At 31.4% G+C, this 22,808-nt stretch overlaps 1 long non-coding RNA gene across 1 annotated transcript; it reads left to right on the top strand.

Moving 5' to 3' along the window:
- The first annotated feature begins 1,430 nt into the window (after positions 1-1,430).
- LOC127726224 (uncharacterized) lies at positions 1,431-21,289 on the top strand. The gene is made up of 4 exons (XR_007993407.1): positions 1,431-1,886; positions 8,652-8,791; positions 10,363-10,481; positions 20,974-21,289. It is a non-coding gene; the product is annotated as an uncharacterized LOC127726224 (long non-coding RNA).
- Positions 21,290-22,808: the final 1,519 nt, after the last annotated feature.

Genomic DNA, 22,808 nt, shown 5'->3' with positions numbered 1-22,808 from the left:
TGAAATTCACGTGAATATTTCACGTGAAATTCATGTGAGTATTTCACGTGAGTATTTCACGTGAAATTCACGTGAATATTTCACGTCAAATTCATGTGAATATTTCATGATATATTCACATGAAAAATTTCACGTTAAATTCACGTGAACAATTTCACATGAAATTAACATGAATCAAAACTCATGTGAAAATGTTATGTTTCATTTTATCTGAATTAAACCATGAATTCATAAGAGAAATTTAACTTTATTGAGTTAAATTTTTGTAACATGAGAAACAAATTCACCTGAATTTTGCTATTATTCATTCCAATTTTCTTTTTGCAAAATTGAATCATTTTAAAAACTGTTATTCTTTGTCTCTCAAGATTTACACATTTGGACATACAATCATTGTAAATGATAAATATTTATCTTTTTGTTAAGCATGAATTATCTCCCTTGATAGTGGGTTAGATGCAACTACAAAAACATGTTGGTTTTGAATTATATTTTCTATCACTGTTTATATTTATCTCTAGTAGAGTCATTAGGATGGAATTTTGTATACATGTGTATCTCTTATTTCAAATTCCTAGATGCCTATATTATATTGATGGACTAATTTGATTTACTAGTAATATTTCTATAATTATTAAGTAGTAAATTTAATTACTTTCACACATCTTATGTCTTCTTTACTTTTATACTTTTAAAAAATGTGGGAGGTAACTCCAACTTATGAAATAGATTACTGTTACTGTAATAGATTCTTTACTTCCCATTATTGCAAAGAAAAAAAGGATAATATATATCATATATATATCATTAACTTCCAAACATGAGTTATCTCCCTTTTTTACTGTGCATAAAACTTTTCCTCAAACTTATAAGTCAAGAAAATTTGTGAGCATTGAATCGCACATAAGTTTAACATTAGGACATATATGAATAAAAACTAGTAAGAATACAGAAAAGAATTTTATATGTACTAAATTTTGTCAATAAATGTAAATTTGAATGTTTATCAATTTTTTAAGTATATTGAAAGTGCAGTATAAAATTTTTTGTATTGCTTTTTATAACATGACATCTATACAAGAAGCAAATTTTGTTTATAATCTTTGAAATTGAAAGATTGCATGATCAATTGTTGCACTGGGACACATTTTAAAATTACAAAACAATTTTACGTCCCTGTATTCTTAGATTAATGTTTTTATTCAGAAAAAATGAATGGTTACATCAAGGAATTGTATATTTAAATATACAATTCCTTGGTTACATTTACACTTTATTATTAAAAAAAACTTACATTCTTTAAGCTTTAATAAATGTGTGGTAAATGATTGCCAATTAGACAAGGCTTGCTCATTGAATTAAGGTTAAACATTTTACTTTTGTATAGATATATATATATATATTCTTTTACACAATGAAATCACAGTCATAATTGAAATTATATTTATTATATTTTATCTGGGACTATTATACTAAGTTAGTATAATAGTCCCAGATTTTATAAATATATATATTAAATAGTTGTAAGGGTTTAATTAACTAACAGCTCCATGTGGAGGTGCTCCTATGTAAAGGATGCTTATTAACAAAATAATTTGTTATATGTTCCAAGGATTTGTATAGTAGGAATGGGGGAACTAGCAGGTACCTATTTTTCACTTTTCACATGGAGAAATACTTTGAACATCAGATCAGGACAATATCCGTGAATCTCTCGTCCGGAGTCGGGTTTTTTTAAAACGCTTGAAAGATACAGATTATGACGCGTCTTAAAGAGAAGAACGCCGTCAGCCGATTATCAACAACAGTACTTGTTTCAGTTAATTTAACAAGACAAACAATACCAAGGAGCTATGAATCAATGAATACTCGAGGATGTACTACAGGTAACTCAAACAAATGATTTAATAGTGCAGGAATAAACAGAAATCTGCAATGACTGAATGAGAATGGTTTTCATCTTCGATTTTGGTATCGTTTTCGTTCGCTCCCAAATAATTTTTATACACGTTCGCCCCATAGGACCTAACGCATCTAATTTCAAATTCCAGTTGAATTGTAAGTTATTTTATTATTTGTATACAGTAACGTAGCTTGCATTCTGTTATTCACGAAGTCAAGGGGTCTTAAGCTATCGATTTTTTTTAACAATTTGAACAAACTAAAGTTAAACTACCAACTTATTAGTTCATTACCTGCTTATAATTTTTCAATGTTCATATGGATACTTAAATCTTTTAAGACGCATTCATGATTTAGTTTCTCATATCGAATTCTTTAAGTGTCGCAACTTCCCAGATAATGGCAGATCAAAAAATATTTATGAATAATGCCATTAATGGAGATGGATATGTCAAATTCTGACTGAGTCTTATACAGTATAAATTTGTCACTTCTTTTTTTATTTGTGTATGATTCAAATCATACGTATTACTATCTTATCTATGATTAACTCAAAAGTTATATAGATAACAAACACTTGGCTGACTTGCAGTTATCACATACATGACACAAGACAATCACTGACAAGTTTCCGGACTTGCTAGCAGTAACTGAAAGCCAGATCAAATACTATGTACCTAATCTGTTGTACAAAATGTACACTCTAATACTGGTCACGTGGCTGTACCTCACTTTGACATTAGATTTAACGTCATATCAGAAGCAACACAATTGACTTGAATTGTGTCAATTTTTTTTATTCCAGCATATTTAGATTACAGAAAACTACAAATGGTATAAATCAATAATGACAACAAAACGATACAGTATAAAAAAGAAGATGTGGAATGATTGCCAATGAGAATGCTACAGGTCACTGTACAGCATGGCCAACTATTATCCTCAGTGTAAGCCAGTACAAGTTATCGGGCATGATTTTAATTTCTTATCCGTCTGATCAGTCTTTTCTGTGTGTGATATCTTATCAAGACAACATGCTGAGTTTGTAAAGACAATGTTGACACTCGTTAATAATTTGACAACACTAAGTAAACAATATTATAACCATATGACATTGTAGCATGCTAGGTTCCACATGAATACGAGTTGTATAAACTGACTTTATTTCCCAAAGATAAAATTCTATTTTACCGAATATCAAACATACAAAATAAAAAGTCGAAAAAGGACAAATACGAGATTATGATAACCAAACATATATACATGTACATGTATATATATCTATCATTAAATCGTTGGCTTGTTATAGTTTATAAAAGCACTTACATAAAATTAAAATTGTTCTTTAACAATTTCAAAAGCAAGAGGGTTGTAATTGTGAGGTTATATTATATTAGATATAATATTCTTGATTTCAGTAACATCATTTTTAGAGAAGTATGCAATGAGTTGACAATCAAAATATGGATAGATGTAATTCATGTAATAACAAAATACATAATCGAAAAATGATTCACTATAGTCATCAATAGAAATGTTCACACGATGTTGTTCGATTTTGATATATCTTAAACCTTTCTTTCGACGTAAATCCGAATATGAGACAACGTAGATTTTTATCTTGTTTTACATAAAGAAAGTCCCACAGAAAAAGTGTATACAATAATGTTCAGAGTATAATATAAAAAAAGGGGGGGGGGGGGGGGGGAGTACCCTGCCCAGATAATAATATAACTGATATGTAAAGGAAAGTTTTAACCACAGATTTGAACTTGACAATTTTATCTGAAATTCACACCAGGTGACCAAATACATGTTGAAATTTGTGAACTTTACACGGATATCTTTAGAAAACATGCTAATCGAAACAACAGGGGTCGCAGGCATCTGTTTTCAATTATAATTCTGAATTTTAACGATTCCAATTATCTTATTCATTTGATAAATTAAAAATTTCAAATTCTGCAAATACATGTACAAAAAATGTACAATATACATTTTTTTTTTTTATAAATTTTGTAAATGTAAGAAGATGTGGTATGAGTGCCAATGAGACAGCTCTCCGTAAACTTTACATTAACAGAAAAATAATTAAAATAAGTTTCCTTTTTAATAAATATTTTACATAAATGTTCAATTGCAAAATTAAAATTTTTTTCATGATAGAATCTTTTGAAAGGACGGAGACAAATTAAAAATAATATTTATTTTGTTCAATGCGATTTATTTTTCTAAAAGTTAAGTGTATAAAAGGAGAATGTGCATCAAACAAGCAATAGACTAGTAAATTCACATGTACATGTATGTATCTAAAATTTTGTTTCTTAAGGTAGATAGGGTGTCTTCCTCCATCTTGAATTTTGAAATACCAGAAAACAATCGGTCTAGATCTTTAATAAAAGGTGCAAATTTTGAGAGTAGTAGGTAATTCATGTGTAAGAATTTTCATTTCAATATAGAAAATGACCTATTTTATCATATTTATGGTTGTATTTTACAAAAAAACAGAATACTTTTGTTTGATTCTATTTTTTCCAACTTTGCCATATAAGGGGAGGCAACTCAAATGTAAGGGCAGATAATTCAGATAAAGTTACTTTTACAATAGAATGTGTTAGGAATTTACCTATTTTATTATGTAGCAAGAAAACGGGTCCCATGACCCCATTTTTTATTTTTCTTATCTGAAAGCATACTATTAGAGCTATCTTCACATATTTTATCTCAAAATTCTATGGTGTAGTTTTCGTTTTATGGCAGAAAATTGGGTTTTCCATGCATAATCATTACAAAATCTGTCAATTTTGCACAACCTGTAGCGTGAAAATAAGCCCCGTGTCCCATTCTTTTTATTATTTTTTTTTAAAAAGCATGATATAAACTACATTTTGGCAAATTATTAAAAAAATTCTATGGATTATAATTTAGACACCCCATCTTCCTTAAACTGTTAAAATATTTTAGTTCAATTTATTTCAATTTTAAGCGATTGTCGTTTTGTAATCTTTAAATTAGCATTACTACATACAAATATTTTCGTATATAGTCCACACTGGCACATATGCTGCCCTTGTCTTATTCTTTTAAGACTTTGGCAATTGGTTTATCTTGGAGAATATTTTTTTTTTCTCATTTGAAACTTTTGTGCATTGAAATTTACAATTTATAAAGTAAACTTGAAAAGAAAGAGGCTATTAAACATTGTTAAACCGTCAAAGAAAAAAAAACACAAACAACTCATGTCTACTGAGAATAACAGAAGTTATCACATTGTCATGTGTTAATTATTTATCCATGAATATTATATTTACCTGGTTTGACTTAGATTATTTCTGGTCAACTTCAAAAAATGATCGCATCTCGATTTTTGAATAAAAAAATTGTAAAATATGAAATTTATATCGTTGGATAGATTTAAAACCAGAGAATAAATATACATGCGAATGAAGCTGTTTCTAATAAAGATTTTATGTCAATTCATTAAAGAAAACCCATGTGCACACATTTTTGGTTTCGTATTGTATGAAGTACAATGTAATAGGTCGTGCACCCGGTGTTCTTTAATTGAAAAAGGCCCTAACTTCTGCAATCCTTATCAAAATACAAATTAGATCTGTAGAAAGCTTATAAATTGAACTTTCAAAATTGATGCCAATGAAAAAGAAATTTAATGATATTTACAGACAGCTAATCAAAATTTCAGATTTCCTTTAACAATCTATAGTAAATTTATCGATATCGATTGTGGTCAAATTTGACACATGCGCAAAGCGGGTGCTGATAATAGTTGCGTATGGCCTTCAACAATGAGCAAAGCCCATACCACAAACCCAGCTATAAAAGGCCCCAAAATCACAAATGTAAAACATTCAAACAAGAAAACTAATGGCATAATTAATGTATAAAAAATTGAACGCTTAAAACAAATATATATGTAACAAAGCAACAAAGGACAACCACTGAATTAATATTACAGGCTCAGAGTCCTGACTTGGGACAGGCACATATATACAGAATGTGGCGGGGTTAAACATGTTAGGGGAATCCAAACCCTCGCCCTTATATATAGAATAGAATAGAATATTTTTATTCACCAAATTAGGGCCCCAGAAGGGCATATAGCAAACAAACAATATTATTATAAACAATAATATTTAGATATGTATACATTATGACAAGTTCACAGATCAAGTTCAATATATATTCTGTTCAGAAAAAATAACTTAAGTTGTTTTAATTTTGCAGAGCTACATTCACGCAAACAATCAGTTTTTCACTTTCATTTTTATACTACCGCAAAAAATTAAAAAATTTTGCGGTCGTATATTGGTATGAAGTTGGCGTCGTCGTCTTCGTCCGAAGACACATTGGTTTTCGCACAATAACTTTAGTTCAAGTGAATGGATCTCTATGAAATTTTACCATAAGGTTTGATACCACAAAAGGAAGGTTGGGATTGATTTTGGGGGTTATGGTACCAACAGTTAAGGAATTAGGGGCCAAAAATAAGCATTTTTGTAACTTCCAGACAATAACTTGTGTGTTAGTGTATGGATCTCTCTGACATTGTACCACAAGGTTCCATATCACAAAGGGAATGCTGGGATTGATTTTGGGGGTAATGCCTCAAAATTTTAGGCGAGTCCCCTGGGGTCACCCCCACCCCCTTCTTTTTGAAAACTTGTAAAGGGTCAAGATCTCCGAAACCATATATATTCTTGTATGGGACAATAAAACAAATCAAATGAAATCCATGGGGTATTAGGCGAGTCCCTTTGGGTCACCCCCACCCCCCTCCTGTTTAAGAACTTGTAAACGGTCGAGCTTTTCATTATTAATAAGATAATACCACATTGAGGTCCAAAGGGTCCTAAATTAAACTTTTGTTTAATTTCATCAAAAATTGAATTCTTTGGTTCTTTGATATGCTGATTCTAACAATGTTTGAGTGTTAAATCATATCTAATTTTAGAGAACTTATATTAATTAGTCATCACTGGTTGTTGTTATTATATTATTGATTATAATTTGAAAAAATGCATCATATCTTATTTTAGAGAACTATTTATCCAGTTTGAGTTATTTCCATTTGCACAGAAAATATTACATGTATTATGGATAAAATTAACCAGTGTTTCATTTCAACATAAATTAAATATATATATAGGGTTCTTTCAAATGCTGAATTTAAACTCTATTTAGATATTAGATTTTTAGGCCCAGTTTTCAAGTTGGTCCAAATCAGGGTCCAAAGGGTCCTAGATTAAACTTTTGTCTGATTTCATCAAAAATTGAATTCTTGGGGTTCTTTGATATGCTGATTCTAATATGTACTTAGATTTTGGATATTGGACCATAATAGGTATTTAAATGTCCAATTTCAAATATATCAGTTCTTTGACTACATTCATTTTGTGTCACAAACCTATGATGTGTCAAATATTCAATCACAATCCAAATTCAGAGCTGTTTTAAGTTTAAATGTAGTGTCCATACTTGCTCAACTGTTCAGTGTTCGACCTCTGCAGGAAAATCCCGTTTGCTGTCTCTCTGACAGCCTCTTGTTCAAATTAGTCTACATTAGGGTCCAAAGGGTCCAAAATGAAACTTAGTTTGATTTTAACAAAAATTGAATTCTTGGGGTTCTTTGATATGCTGAATCTTTAAGTTCTTTGACCACATTCATTCTGCGTCAGAACCTATGCTGTGTCAAATATTTAATCACAATCCAAAGCTGTATCAAGCTTGTATGTTGTGTCCATACTTGCTCCAACTGTTCAGGGTTCGACCTCTGCGGTCGTATCAAGCTGCGCCCAGCAGAGCATTTTATTGTTATATATGCTTGAAGATATTGATCTGATAATTTTCATGATTATTGTATACATGTAGTTTTAATATGACAAGTTGCATATCGAGTTCAAATTTTGTTTCAGTTCAGATGATTTTTTTTTATAGCAGAAACTGTTTAGGACAAATGTAGGAATTATGGTCCAAAACAAGCATTTTTCATGTTTCATGGCAATAAATTGTGTATAAGTGTAGGATAACTATAAAATTGTACTACTTAATAGGTCATTTGTAGGTTCCATACCTCAAAAGAAGGTTTGGATTAATTTTTGGGGTAACAGACTAAACCATGTAAACCATTTAATAATTTGGGGCCAAAAAAAAAGAAGGATTTTCTGGTTTCAAAACATTTAAGTCTTGAATAATACACATTGTACATCATTTGTATATGTTCATACACCTGAACTAATATATAGATAAAAGAAGATATGGTATAATTTCCTTTCACCCAAGATTAAATGACATACATGTAGAAGTTAACATAAACTACAGGTCACAGTTCATCCTTCAACAATGAGCAAATCCCATACAGTCTAAGGGGAAATTGTAAATAATCAATTTCAAATGGTTACAACTTGAAAACTAATTTAATAATGACAAGGGGTCTTCAGTTACTGTTGTAAGACTACAATGGGATGACCTGCTTTTAGTTTAAACTACTGGACCAAATTTAATAAAATCATTAAAGGGTATCTAATACTATTAATTATGATTTTCAAAACAACAGTGGATACAGTTGAGTGACACAGGCTCTTGAGAGCCTCTAGTTGATATTTGATAGTACAATTCTAAGTTTAATATAAATACATATAGCAAGAAATACATGTATATTATAAGCTAATTGTTTGCAAAACTCTTTGAATAGTATTGCGTCCACAAATGTACTGTTTTCTCCCTTTCAGCAGTATTACAAGGTATGGGCAGAGGAGTTGACTATTGATAATGACTGATACTGGAATTAATGAAGTAACCTACATGTAGTGTCCAATCTCTATGTGGAGTTTGCCTATCAGACAGTCCATTTTTACATGTACCAAAAAATGTACGTTGACAGCCAATGCTAAGTATTAATCTTAAACATATATTCAATGATTGTATGTGCATCTCTGATACATATATTTCGCTGTTGTGTGGCTTTATTTCTGATCAGAGACTGATAAAAATCAGATTATCCTTTATTTTAAGTTCAAATATTATGTACTAGTAACTACATGTACTCAATGTCTTGCATTCATTTAACTAATAATGATGATGTAGCATCCAACAAAAAGTATATCTTTTTGACCTTCATTTTATGCCTCACTGATTATGTATATGTATGAATTCTGTCAGATTGTGGTACTTAAAAAAAGTTTTGAGTGTTTTGCACATATACTTTGTCATTGGACTTTAAATAAATTTGATTTCTGATAATGGGAGAGTGTTTTGAACATTGCTTCATAGTGATGATCAGATTACCTTTAATCAATATATATACAATGTACATGTACACTGCTACTGTAAAATAAAGTTTCCTAAATATTGCACTAATTTTAAAGTAACAAAATAGTACTGAATATTAAAAGTAGATTTCCAGTACTACATATGTTTGGTACAGAAATAGTACCTATGCAAAAGTAGCTGTGTATATAAATAGAATTTAATTGTTGCAGATTGATAATTTTTAGTAATTTGAAAATAAGGAGATGTGGTAGGATTGCCAATAAGAAAACTATCATGATCAGCCACGGTCAAAATGAAGGGGATGTAAGCAGTTTTAGGCCACTTTAAGACCTTCAACAATGAACAGAACAATACTGTTTACTCAGCTGTTAAAGATCCTGACAAAATGCGCAACAGTTCAATCTAGAAATTTAGTACTAGTCATTTTGCTAGTGATGTTCACTTATTGGTTAAAAGAAAAATTAATTGTTTTCTCTCTTGGTGAATATTTTTATGCCCCTGCCGTAACGGTGGGGGCATTAAGTTTTACCCTTGTCCGTCTGTACGTACGTCCCAAAATTGGTTTCCGTTCTCTAACTTAAGTTTGCCTCAACCAAATGTTATGAAAATTATACACAATTCTTATTACCACAAAACACAGATCAAGTTTGAATTTTGGTGGCGTCACTTTAACCGTTCTAGAGTTATGCCCTTTAGAAATGGAAAAATTGCAAAAGTTTTAGTTTCCGTTCTCTAACTTAAGTTTGCCTCAACCAAATGTTATGAAACTTATACACAACTGTTCTAGAGTTATGCGTGTTTACAAATAGAAAAATTGCTGAATTTTTAGTTTCTGTTTTCTACTCAAGTTAGCCTCAACCGAATGTTATGAGACTTACATACAATGCTTATTACCACAAAACTCAGATCAAGTTCAAATTTGGGTAGCATCACTTTTACCGTTCTTCAGTTATGTCCCTTTATAACTATATGATATGCAAGCAGGGGCATCATCTGTGTCCTCATGTGGACACTATCAACATTTATTTAAAACAATTGCCTGTGTGAATTTGACATATATCTAAATGAATTTTCAGTTGTATTGCCATGTTTTTATTTGGAAAACAGTTCATCAGCATGATCAGGTTCAGGTCTTATATTTATAATAATCACTGGAATTTAAATTTTCAGAATTAGCTCTCCAGATGTAAGTGGAAGTGAAGTTATACATGTTATATGTTTCGATGAAATGAATGACTTGATTAGATATACATGTAGTGGAGACCCTATAGATACAGTACATGTAACTGGTATGTATTTGTTACAGTATTTGCTGTCAAAATTGTATAACAAAAATGCCGAATCCTGTGCAAATTTAAAAAGGAGTCCACGCAAACTGACAAAATAAAAAAACACTATCAATCAACAGATCAAGGGAAAAGTTAATCTGCTATATATACATGTATGGAATAGGCATGTAGTTAGATTTGTTTACCCCTTTTCAGTCCATGTAAATTTATGAGAATAGAATATTATATTCTGGATTTCCTTAGATTTCAATTCTTATTTCATATTAATATTCCCAGGTGTATATATGTTATGCTTGTAGTTTGAGGAAAATTATCAAAATAGCTTGACCAAGATTAAACAATAACTGCTATCATGAATTAGGCCATTTTTGTCTTGTCTGCAACTGATTGTATGGTGTACATGTCTGTCTGGGCAGGGTTCATCTTACCATGACCTGATATTCATAGTTCATTAGTCAATAATAAGTTTCATATTTTGGTCTGTTTGCAGAGGCGGATTTAGGGGGGCAGGGGGCCTCCCCCCTTCCCTGTTCTGGGAAAAATTTGGTTGATTATATAGGGAATCACTGAAGCTTGACCAGAGCGGGCCCCTTCTTAGGCAGTCAGTGGGCCCCCACTTATGAAAATTTCTGGATTTGCCACTGTGTTTGTTGTATACTATACAAGCTATAATCAATTAACAGATCAGCTATATTCAGTCAGAGCTCTGACATAAACAAGTCAGAATAAAATGACTTCCATAGGTCAGATATAATTTGATGTAAGTGTTGTCTCCCTTCTTGCACTCAACAGAATATGACTTGTACAGGTCAGTTTATGTCAGACTTTAATTTATCATAAAATGACTTCCACAGATCAGCTTTTGCACAAAATGTTGTGACTTAATATCTTCATATTCTAATAAGATTTATGCCCCTTTTTAATGCATTTTGACTTCGAGAGGTCATTTTTGTTCTGATTTGAAGCAGTCATTACTACCACTTTGTTATCAATCTCCATAAAAATATGGTGATAACTAGTTTCGAATTAAAGAGTTTTAAAAAGTGGGGCTCATCTGACATCATACCTTCTCCTTTCCAGAATCTAAACATAATATATTTATCTCATCACTTTCAATTATTTCAAAATACAAAGAAAAACCAGGTGAGAAAAAATGGATCATACAATTTTCTGAATATCAAAAGATTTACAAAATACAATATTGGATACATTTACTAGTACCATGACATTACTTCAAATCTTCCAAGGAAAAACAAGACACTTATTCATGATAAGACTATGTTAATAAAAGATATATTCTCATCCACTTTAAGCTAAATGTATTAAGAGCAAAACATTTATTATTTTAATATTTCATTGAGGTAAATACTGTTGTGCAAACTGACTCAAACAAGTCACATTATGTTCTGACTTACTAAACGTATTACAACTTTTAAGTCTAGTATTGTCATATTGATTTAAAAATGTATAGGTAAGCCAGATAAAAGACTGAGGAAATTAGGTCCCCATAAGTCACAATAATGAGGACTATAAAAAAGTTTATTTGGTATATTCAATATTAAATGTATTTTGTTTTAAACAGGTCAAATCATGTTCTGACTTAAAAGAGTCAGTCCAAAACTAAAATAAATTTATTGAAATATTTAAGCCGGGCATTGCCATGATATTAAATGAATGTATGGGAACGTCAGATAAAAGACACAGGAAATATATGTTAAGATCCCCTAAAATAAATAACCATTTGACTTAATTGTTTCTAAAAACTTATCAAATGATAAACTCGAAAATGGCAGATTCAGAAGCAGTCTGAAAGCAAGGACTTTCTTCGATTAAAGGAAGTACACCTAGCTTTGATTGGAAATTTTGTTCTGTAAACTGACTTTAACAGGTCAAATCATGTTCTGACCTCAAAGAGTCAGTCAAAACTAAACTTATTACAACTTTTAAGTCTAGTATTGTCATATTGATTTAAAATGTATGGGAGAGCCAGATAAAAAACAGAGGAAATAAGGTCCCCTAAAGTCACAATAATGAGGATTATATAAAAAAAGTTTATTTGGTATATTAAATATTTAAATGTATTTTGTTTTAAACAGGTCAAATTATGTTTTGACTTCAAAGAGTCAGTCCAAAACTATACTTTAACTAATTATTGCAACTTCTAAGTCTGGAATTGTCATATGCATTTAAGAATGTATGGGAAAAACAGATAAAAGACACCCAATAATAAAGTCACAATAATGAGGACTATAAAAAAGTTTGTTTGGTATATGTAATATTCAAATGTATTTTGTTTACAAGTTTCATCAAATCATCTTAAAATTTTATTCTATTTCTGTATTTTCATGACTTTTTCTTTTCTGTTAAGTTAATAACACATTGAACTTTTGGTTGTAAAAAATATTATTTTAAAGACCATTTGACTGAATTGTTTCTAAAAAAACTTATCAATTAACATGATTAATTAACTCAACAGTAGCAGATTCAGATAAAGGGAAAAAGGGGGGGGGGGGGGCTTAGAGGAAGAAGACCTAGTTTTGATTGGAAATTTTGTTCTGTAAACTGACTTTAACAGGTCAAATCATGTTCTGACTTCAAAGAGTCAAACAAAACTAAACTTATTTCAACTTTTAAGTCTAGGATTTTCATATTGATTTTAAAATGTATAGGAAAGCCAGATAAAAGCCAGATGAAATAAGGTCCCCTAAAGTCACATTAATGAGGACTATAAAAAAGTTTATTTGGTATATTCAATATTAAATGTATTTTGTTTTAAACAGGTCAAATCATGTTCTGACTTAAAACAGTCAGTCCAAAACTAAGTTTATTGAAATTTTAAAGTTGGACACTACCATATGATATTAATGAATGTATGAGAACGTCAGATAAAAGACATAGGAAATATATGTAAGATCCCCTAAAATAAATAACCATTTGACTTAATTGTTTCTAAAAAATTATCAAATAATAAACTCAAAAATGGTAGATTCAGAAGCAGGGCTTAAAGGAAGTACACCTAGCTTTAATTGGAAATTTTGTTCTGCAAACTGACTTGAACAGGTCAAATTATGTTCTGACAAATTGACTTAAACAGGTCAAATCATGTTCTGACTTTAAAAAATCAGTCAAAAACTAAATTTATTGAAATTTTTAAGTCAGGCATTGCCAATGCCATATGATATTAATGATATGTATGGAGAAGTCATATAAAATACACACGAAATACATGCAAGATCCTCTAAGATAAATAACCATTTGACTTAATTGTTTCTTAAAACTTATCAATTAATAAACTCAACAGTGGCAGATTCAGAAGGGGACTAAGAGGAAGAACACATAGCTTTGATTGGAAATTGTGTTCTGTAAACTGACTCAAGCAGGTCAAATCATGTTCTGACTTATAAGAGTCTGTCAAACACTAATGGATTGCAACTGTAACAGTCGGGCATTGTCATGATTGTGATGTGATTGTTAGAATGTATGGATACAAGTAGGAAAAAAGATCACAAATATTAAGTCACAATTTTTAGAACTATATAAAATAAAATTGAGAATGGAAATGGGGAATGTGTCAAAGAGACAACAACCCGACCACAGAACAGACAACAGCAGAAGGCCACCAACAGGTCTTCAATGCAGCGAGAAATTCCCGCACCCGGAGGCGTCCTTCAGCTGGCCCCTAAACAAATATATATACTAGTTCAGTGATAATGAACGCCATACTAAACTCCAAATTGTACACAAGAAACTAAAATTAAAAATAATACAAGACTAACAAAGGCTAGAGGCTCCTGACTTGGGACAGGCGCAAAAAATGCGGCGGGGTTAAACATGTTTATGAGATCTCAACCCTCCCCCTATACCTCTAGCCAATGTAGAAAAGTAAACGCATAACAATACGCACATTAAAATTCAGTTCAAGAGAAGTCCGAGTCTGATGTCAGAAGATGTAACCAAAGAAAATAAACAAAATGACAATAATACATAAATAACAACAGACTACTAGCAGTTAACTGACATGCCAGTTCCAGACTTCAATTAAACTGATTGAAAGATTATGTCTTCATCATATGAATATCAGGCACAATCCTTCCCGTTAGGGGTTTAGTATCATACCATCATAACATATATGAGAAGAACATAACCCGTGTCATGCCAACAACTGGTTTTTAAATAAATGTGTTTAGTGCCGATGCAAAGACTCTATAAGTGAATCAATATTAACGCCAAAATATGCAGTTTATTTGGTATATATTTGATATCTTAATATTTCATTGAGGTAAATCCTGTTGTGCAAACTGACTTGAACAAGTCACATTATGTTCTGACTTCAAAGAGTCAGTCAAAAACTATACTTTTACTAATTATTGCAACTTTTAAGTCTGGAATTGTCATATGCATTTAAGAATGTATGGGAAAATCAGATAAAAGACACCCAATAATAAAGTCACAATAATGAGGACTATAAAAAAGTTTATTTGGTATATTTAATATTCAAATGTATTTTGTTTACAAATTTCATCAAATTATCTTAAAATTTTATTCTATTTCTGCATTTTCATGACTTTTTTTTCTGTTAAGTTAACATATGGAACTTTTGGTTATAAAAAATATTATTTTAAAAACCATTTGACTGAATTGTTTCTAAACAAACTTATCAATTAATTAACTCAACAGTAGCAGATTCAGATTAGGGGGGGGGGGGGGGGGGGGCTTAGAGGAAAAGACCAGTTTTGATTGGAAATTTTGTTCTGTAAACTGACTTTAACAGGTTAAATCATGTTCTGACTTCAAAGAGTCAAACAAAACTTAACTTATTACAACTTTTAAGTCTAGTATTGTCATATTGATTTAAAAATATATAGGTGAGCCAGATAAAAGACAGAGGAAATAAGGTCGCCATAAGTCACAATAATGAGGACTATAAAAAAGTTTATTTGGTATATTCAATATTAAATGTATTTTGTTTTAAACAGGTCAAATCATGTTCTGACTTAAAAGAGTCAGTGAAAAACTAAAATAAATTTATTGAAATATATAAGCTGGGCATTGCCATATGTTATTTAATGAATGTATGGGAACGTCAGATAAAAGACACAGGAAATATATGTAAGATCCCCTAAAATAAATTACCATTTGACTTAATTGTTTCTAAAAACTTATCAAATAATAAACTCGAAAATGGCAGATTCAGAAGCAGGGCTTAAAGGAAGTACACCTAGCTTTGATTGGAAATTTTGTTCTGTAAACTGACTTTAACAGGTCAAATCATGTTCTGACTTCAAAGAGTCAAACAAAACTAAACTTATTACAACTTTTAAGTATAGTATTGTCATATTGATTTAAAAATGTATGGGTGAGCCAGATAAAAGACAGAGAGAATAAAGTCCCCATAAGTCACAATAATGAGGACTATAAAAAAGTTTATTTGGTATATTCAATATTAAATGTATTTTGTTTTAAACAGGTCAAATCATGTTCTGACTTAAAAGAGTCAGTCCAAAACTAAAATTAATTTATTGAAATATTTAAGCCGGGCATTGCAGGGCTTAAAGGAAGTACACCTAGCTTTGATTGGAAATTTTGTTCTGCAAATTGACTTAAACAGGTCAAGTCATGTTCTGACTTTTAAAAATCAGTCAAAAACTAAATTTATTGAAATTATTAAGTCAGGCATTGCCATTTGATATTAATGATAATGTATGGAAAAATCAATTAATAAACTCAACAGTGGCAGATTCAGAAGGGGGCTAAGAGGAAGAACACATAGCTTTGATTGGAAATTTTGTTCTGCAAATTGACTCAAACAGGTCAAATCATGTTCTGACTTAAAAGAGTCCGTCAAAAACTAAATGGATATGCATAAAATCTGGTTCATAATTTTTGAAAAGATGGAGAGATTAATGAGTCTATATTTTGTTATTCCGACAAATTTCGGGAATTTTTCTCTCCTTTTGACTGATTCCTATATGTTGTATGGGTGCCATAACTATCACTACAACATGTACAAAGTCAGCACATTCTAAGGGACGCCATCAAAAGACCAATGTAGGATAAAAAAAACTTAAATCAAATAGTTTGGGGGTGGGGTTAAAGTTGCTGCAAGTTTTGTTTATCCAAAATCGATTTTACATAAATCCATATTGGTCAATCAATCTTTCCCAAATTAAGTTAAGAGGGGGGGTGGGTGGGTCAGTGAAAAAACTATGTGATGTGAATTAAGTTTTTTATCCTACATTGAACTTTTGATGTCGTCCCTAATGACTTGACCTATTACAGTATTTCTGTCTGAATTTTGTATGAATATTCTGTATTTACTAATTTAACTACATGTATGTGATTGCAAGTGTATTAATTAGCTTTGTTTATTACTTATATTAAACTAAACCTCTATTAATCAATTATCTTTACTCTGGTTATTGATTATATAAGAAAAACTCTGCCTATTACTATATGACTGTAATCTAAACTCTGATTGTTAACATCCTGGATTGCATATCTGCATGACCATTAAACTCATGGTATGCCCATTTTATTTGAGGATATAAGTATTGTTTTTTCAATATAACATTTTCAGACACATTGAATCTGTGAAGACAACTTTCAATTTGACTTTAGAAATTAAAGAGTTTGTAAGCAAAATGTTGGGGAAATTTAATTATAATTAAGAATGTTTAAAATTAGTTAAGAAAAAAGCCGACATTATTAATGTTAACAAAATTTTGAGGAGAAAAAACATACAAATTCAGACCAAATATGGTGACTTTGTTGTCCTTCAAGAAGCCGTACATATAATCCATAATATTTTCACTGTTTTTTAAATACATGTAAAAGTTGAAAGATAACTATCTATTGATTTTTTTTTTAAATAGCTTTTTTCACAACACTTATAAGTTTGTAATTTATGTTCCATTGTACACTTGTTATTCTTAATATCTTTAAAAATTGTTGTTTGGGAACAAAATCTTGTCAGAGTTTCTTATGGTACTAGCATGACAAGTGCATTCATATTCTAAAATACTCTAAACATTAAAAAAAGTCAGTATTTTCAGATCGTTCTGAGTCTTTCTGACCTTATTAAGTCAGAACATTCAGACTTTTATAAGTCAGAACATTCTGACTTCCAATGTTCTTCTCACTTCTGTAGAAACAAAGACTATCTTTGTCTCAAATAAGAGGTAAATGCTTCATGTGGCTAAGCATCTGGGGTAAGAATTATAGATGTGTAATTTCAGAGGAAAACAAATATGCCAAAATTTTTTTTTTTATATACAGATTAGACCGTTGGTTTTTCCGTTTGAATGGTTTTACACTAGTAATTTTTTTAGGCCCTTTATAGCTTGCTGTTCGGTGTGAGCCAGTGCTCCGTGTTGAAGGCCGTACCTTGACCTATAATGGTTTACTTATATAAATTGTAACTTGGATGGAGAGTTGTCTCATTGGCACTCATACCACATCTTCCTATATCCATGTAATTAATAAGATGTGATGCATGTGAGAGGAAAATAATACTGAATAGACAATTCTGTTTGCACAAACACTGATAAATATACATTTTGTAATATGTAAAGGTGGTCTCTCAGCAGATTAAAATAAACAAGAAATAATTGTAACAGGATGCTGTTGCGAAGTCTCCCAAACAAAGCTCCCATAATTCGTCATTCCCATGGTTGCCTGACATTGGGCAAGTTCCAGTACAAATTGGTTTTGTCTAGTAAAGTGATATGCATAAGTGACGCCTAGGGTTTGACCCTGCATGTCATTCAAATCTTCTTGAAATGGCGAACAGGAATATCATATGGTTTACCTTTAGGGGTGGAGATCCAGAACATTTCAAAAAGGGGGATAGGGATGACCCCAATGGACTTCCCCTATATTTCATTTGATTTGTTTTATTGTCCTGTGCGAGAATGTATATGGTTTAGGGGTGGGGATCTCGACCGTTTACAAGTTTTCAAACATGAGGGGGTGGCGTGACCCTCAGGGGCTTCACCTTTATTTCATTTGATTTGTCTTATTGACCCTTACAAGAAAATATATGGTTAAGGGGTGGGGATCCCGACCGTTTACAAGTTTTCACACAGGAGGGGGTGGGGGTGACCCCAAGGGACTTCCCCTATATTTCATTTGATTTGTTTTATTGTCCTATTCAAGAAAATATATGGTTTAGGGGTGGGGATCTCGACCGTTTACAAGTTTTCAAACAGGAGGGGTAGGGGTGACCCCCAGGGACCTCCTCAACATATCATTTGATTTGTTAAATTGTCCCATACAAGAATATATATGGTTTAGGGGTGGGGATCTCTACCGTTTACAAAATATAAGAACATTTGCAAATGGCAGGGGGTGGGGGTAAACCTGGAGACTAGCCCGGTATATTTCATTCAAATCAATTTGACATTATAAAGAGGAATAGAGAAATGACAGGGATAGGGGTGATCCCTGGAGACTTGCCCTACATTTCATTTGATTTGTTTTATCATGTCCCATGATCATAAATGAAGACCAGGTGTGTGCATCACTTATTGTTCTCAAGTTCAGTTATAACTTTAAAAATAAGAAAAAAAACCTTGGGTTCTTTAGTTAAACCCCTCCCTTCCTTTTTCTTTTATTAAAATTTTTCCCATTTTCGTTTCATTATCATCATATCAATATTCACAATGATCGTTTTTCTCATAGACATAGGGAGAAACGAATCAGAAAGGTTAAAAAATCAATTCGTGATTGAGTTTAAAAATAGAAAAATCACGTGACGATGTTCAGCTCGAAGCAATAATTTTACTTTTTAAATTGAACTGACTGGTTAATAATGTTAATATTGTTTAAGACAACACGAGTTATCTCCCGAAAATAACAATTCATTATCATAACAACATTTTCTGACCTGAACAAGTCAGAATTGTCAAACACCAGGTCATCTCAAAGACCACGCGTCCGTATTTACAGGTCGCGCGCCTTCATGAAACAGCAAAAAAATAACTTGCAAGGAACTTCTTTATAGGCAAAAAATATAAAAATGACCATGAAAATACGGAGGTAATATGAATTACCTTTCTAAAAATGCCCACAATGACCTAGATTTTCACTAAAAATCGTAAATAATCAATATAATATTCAATGACTTCTCGTTCGAGACACTTCCAAAACAACGACTCTCAAAAACGTGATCTCTTGCAAAAAACCACGTGATCGTATGTGTCGTAGATCGGCGGCAAATTCAAAATAACTTCTGGTTTGACGGACTCGAGTGAAAACTACGCAAAACAAAAATTGACGCGTACAGGTCAGAATTTCAAAACACTTTCTGACTTGAAGAAGTCATTTTATTCTGACTTGTTTATGTCAGAGCTCTGACTGATATTTGGGGTAGGCAATGATTGTAAGGTGCACATGTCTGTCTGGCTTGGTTTTTCTGACCTTGGCATTATTTGCTTGACAGTATTTTTTTCATGGATCATTGGTTATGTTAAGTTTATATATCATACTTATAGTAAAATTATATCTTTAGCATGTTTAGAACAATCAACATAAAATATATCATGAATAGTAAAACATGCAAGACATTTCAGCGTGTTTACTCGTCTCTTGTGATATCTATTTTATATAAATTTATACTGAGTGCCAATAAAAACACAATTCTGGTCCCCTTACACATGCTACAGCACATGTAGTTATGCCCAGCAACAGTCGAGGGGGAATAATATCAATTTACCCCTGTCCGTCCGGATGAGGATACTTTGTTTGTCTGGCTAACTCCTCCTACAGTTTTGGAGGTACAACTTGTTAACATGGCAAAGTTCAACCATAATGAACCGCCACACCTCCGTTGCAGAGGTAATTAAAAAATGTACAGTCTGCTAGATTATCAATTTTCAGAGCATTTGGAGTTTTGATTTATACCCCTATGGAAGCTAATCACAAATTTCTTAACTGGAAAAGTATCAGGTAACCAGATGTTTCCAGAATGCATAGAGCCATAAACATACTGTGTTAGTATTGTAATTTAAATGGGGCTAAGACATGTAAGAAGGGGCCTTGAAAATGATGAGTTGTGTTTCTATAGGCACTAAGTATACTTATATATACAGGTAATGTGGTTTGTTTTCATAAGTAATTTATTATAAAATTTGACATGGTATGATTGCCAATGAGACAACTATCCACCAGAGTCCAAATGACTGAATATTGACAACTGTAAATGATCATATGTACAGCTTTCAACAATGAGCAAAACTGATACAGCATAGCGAGCTACAAAATGTCCTGAAACAGGGTTGGCAAAAACCTGGGTTTTATGAGTATTGCCCAGCCCAGTGGGAATTACTGGGTTTTACTGGGTAAATCACCATCAAATCACCAATGATCATGTCTGAGCTTAAAATACAAAACAGTTATCTCCTAATTATAAGTTTGGTAATCATTGGAGATTAAATTGGTGTTATCTTTTTTGCTTGACTACAGAAACAAACATGCTGATTTTATTATATTACAGGAACTGTAGGAAGTATTCAAAGAGTCTGATTGCTAAGTATGCATTACAGGATTTTATCATTGGAGCAACATCTTAGGAGGAGAAGTGCAAATGTATGAAGGAATCCTTGGGTACAAATAGCAATTATATGCAGAAGAGGACTCTTAAACATTATTAACAGACATGTAGTCATAGTAGTGGTGTTTTCAAGAAACGTAAACCAACTGGAATTAACAATTGTGTATATTTTTTCAACCACAAGTACTTTCAGAATATAATACAATTCAAATTCAAATTATTGTGTCAACATACAAGTTACAGTAAAAAAATGAAAATGCATGTTTTAAAATGAATTTTATATAAAAAAATGAAATAACAAGAATTTTTAGCTTATTGTGCAGCCAAACTTTGAGATCTTTTAATGGTATATGCCTGTTGTTTGTCAACATTTTGCCTTAACCTTAAGATCAGTGTTAAAATGAGAAAAAAACTATTTTTGCATATATGAAATAAGAAGTAAATGGTTGTAAATTACAGAGAGCCTTTCAATATGGTACATTTGTATATCAGCTATATTTCACAGAACTTTCTATTTTAGTTTATTAGTACAATGAGACATGAGGTATACATCAATCAGCCAGCAATATAACAACAAAAACACCTGAAAGGCATTAAGGTGCTAACATGCAGTCCTCAACAAAAGACAGGTGTCTAAAAGATATGCCATGATCTATTTAATTGACCAGAGGCTATAAAAAAAATTACAATATGAATCAAGAATAGCCATCAACACCAAATTCTCTGAATATTTTTTTTTTATTAAGACGAGATTTTTGACAACCACTGAAAAGATTTCTGGCTTTAAGCAGGTACATGAATAAGTGGCGAGGTGAACTAGTTTTTGTCGAGCCTTCGACTTTTGTCGAAAAAGCGAGACATAGCGATCCTACATTCCGTCGGCGTCGTCGTCGTCGGCGGCGTCCACAAATATTCACTCTGTGGTTAAAGTTTTTGAAATTTTAATAACTTTCTTAAACTATCCTGGATTTCTACCAAACTTGGACAGAAGCTTGTTTATGATCATAAGATTATATTCAAAAGTAAATTTTGTAAAAAAAAAATTCCATTTTTTCCATATTTTACTTATAAGTGGACTTAGTTTTTCTGCCAGGAAACATTACATTCACTCTGTGGTTAAAGTTTTTGAAATTTTAATAACTTTCTTAAACTATCCTGGATTTCTACCAAACTTGGACAGAAGCTTGATTATGATCATAAGATTATATTCAAAAGTAAATTTTGTAAAAAAAAAATTCCATTTTTTCCGTATTTTACTTATAAGTGGACTTAGTTTTTCTGCCAGGAAACATTACATTCACTCTGTGGTTAAAGTTTTTGAAATTTTAATAACTTTCTTAAACTATCCTGGATTTCTACCAAACTTGGAAAGAAGGTTGTTTATGATCATAAGATAGTATCCAGAAGTAAATTTTGTAAAAAAAAAATTCCATTTTTTCCGTATTTTACTTATAATTGGACTTAGTTTTTCTGCCAGTTAACATTACATTCACTCTGTGGATAAAGTTTTTAAAATTTTAACAACTTTCTCAAACTATCCTGGATTTGTACCACACTTGGACAGAAGCTTGTTTATGATCAAAAGCTAGTATCTAGAAGGAAATTTTGATAAAATTTTGTTCCATCTTTTCCATATTTTACTTATAAATGGACTTAGTTTTTCTTCCAGTCAACATTACATACATTCTGCAGTTTAAGTTTTTAAAACATTTATTAGATTCATAAATTATCCTGGATTTTTACCAAACTTGGACAGAAGCTACTTACAATCAAAAGAT

This window comes from Mytilus californianus, unplaced genomic scaffold (genome assembly GCF_021869535.1).
Source record: "Mytilus californianus isolate M0D057914Y unplaced genomic scaffold, xbMytCali1.0.p SCAF_17, whole genome shotgun sequence".
In the NCBI taxonomy this organism is placed as follows: domain Eukaryota; kingdom Metazoa; phylum Mollusca; class Bivalvia; order Mytilida; family Mytilidae; genus Mytilus; species Mytilus californianus.
The sequence above is the reverse complement of the archived record's forward strand: the minus strand, read 5'-3'. Positions and strand labels throughout refer to the sequence as shown.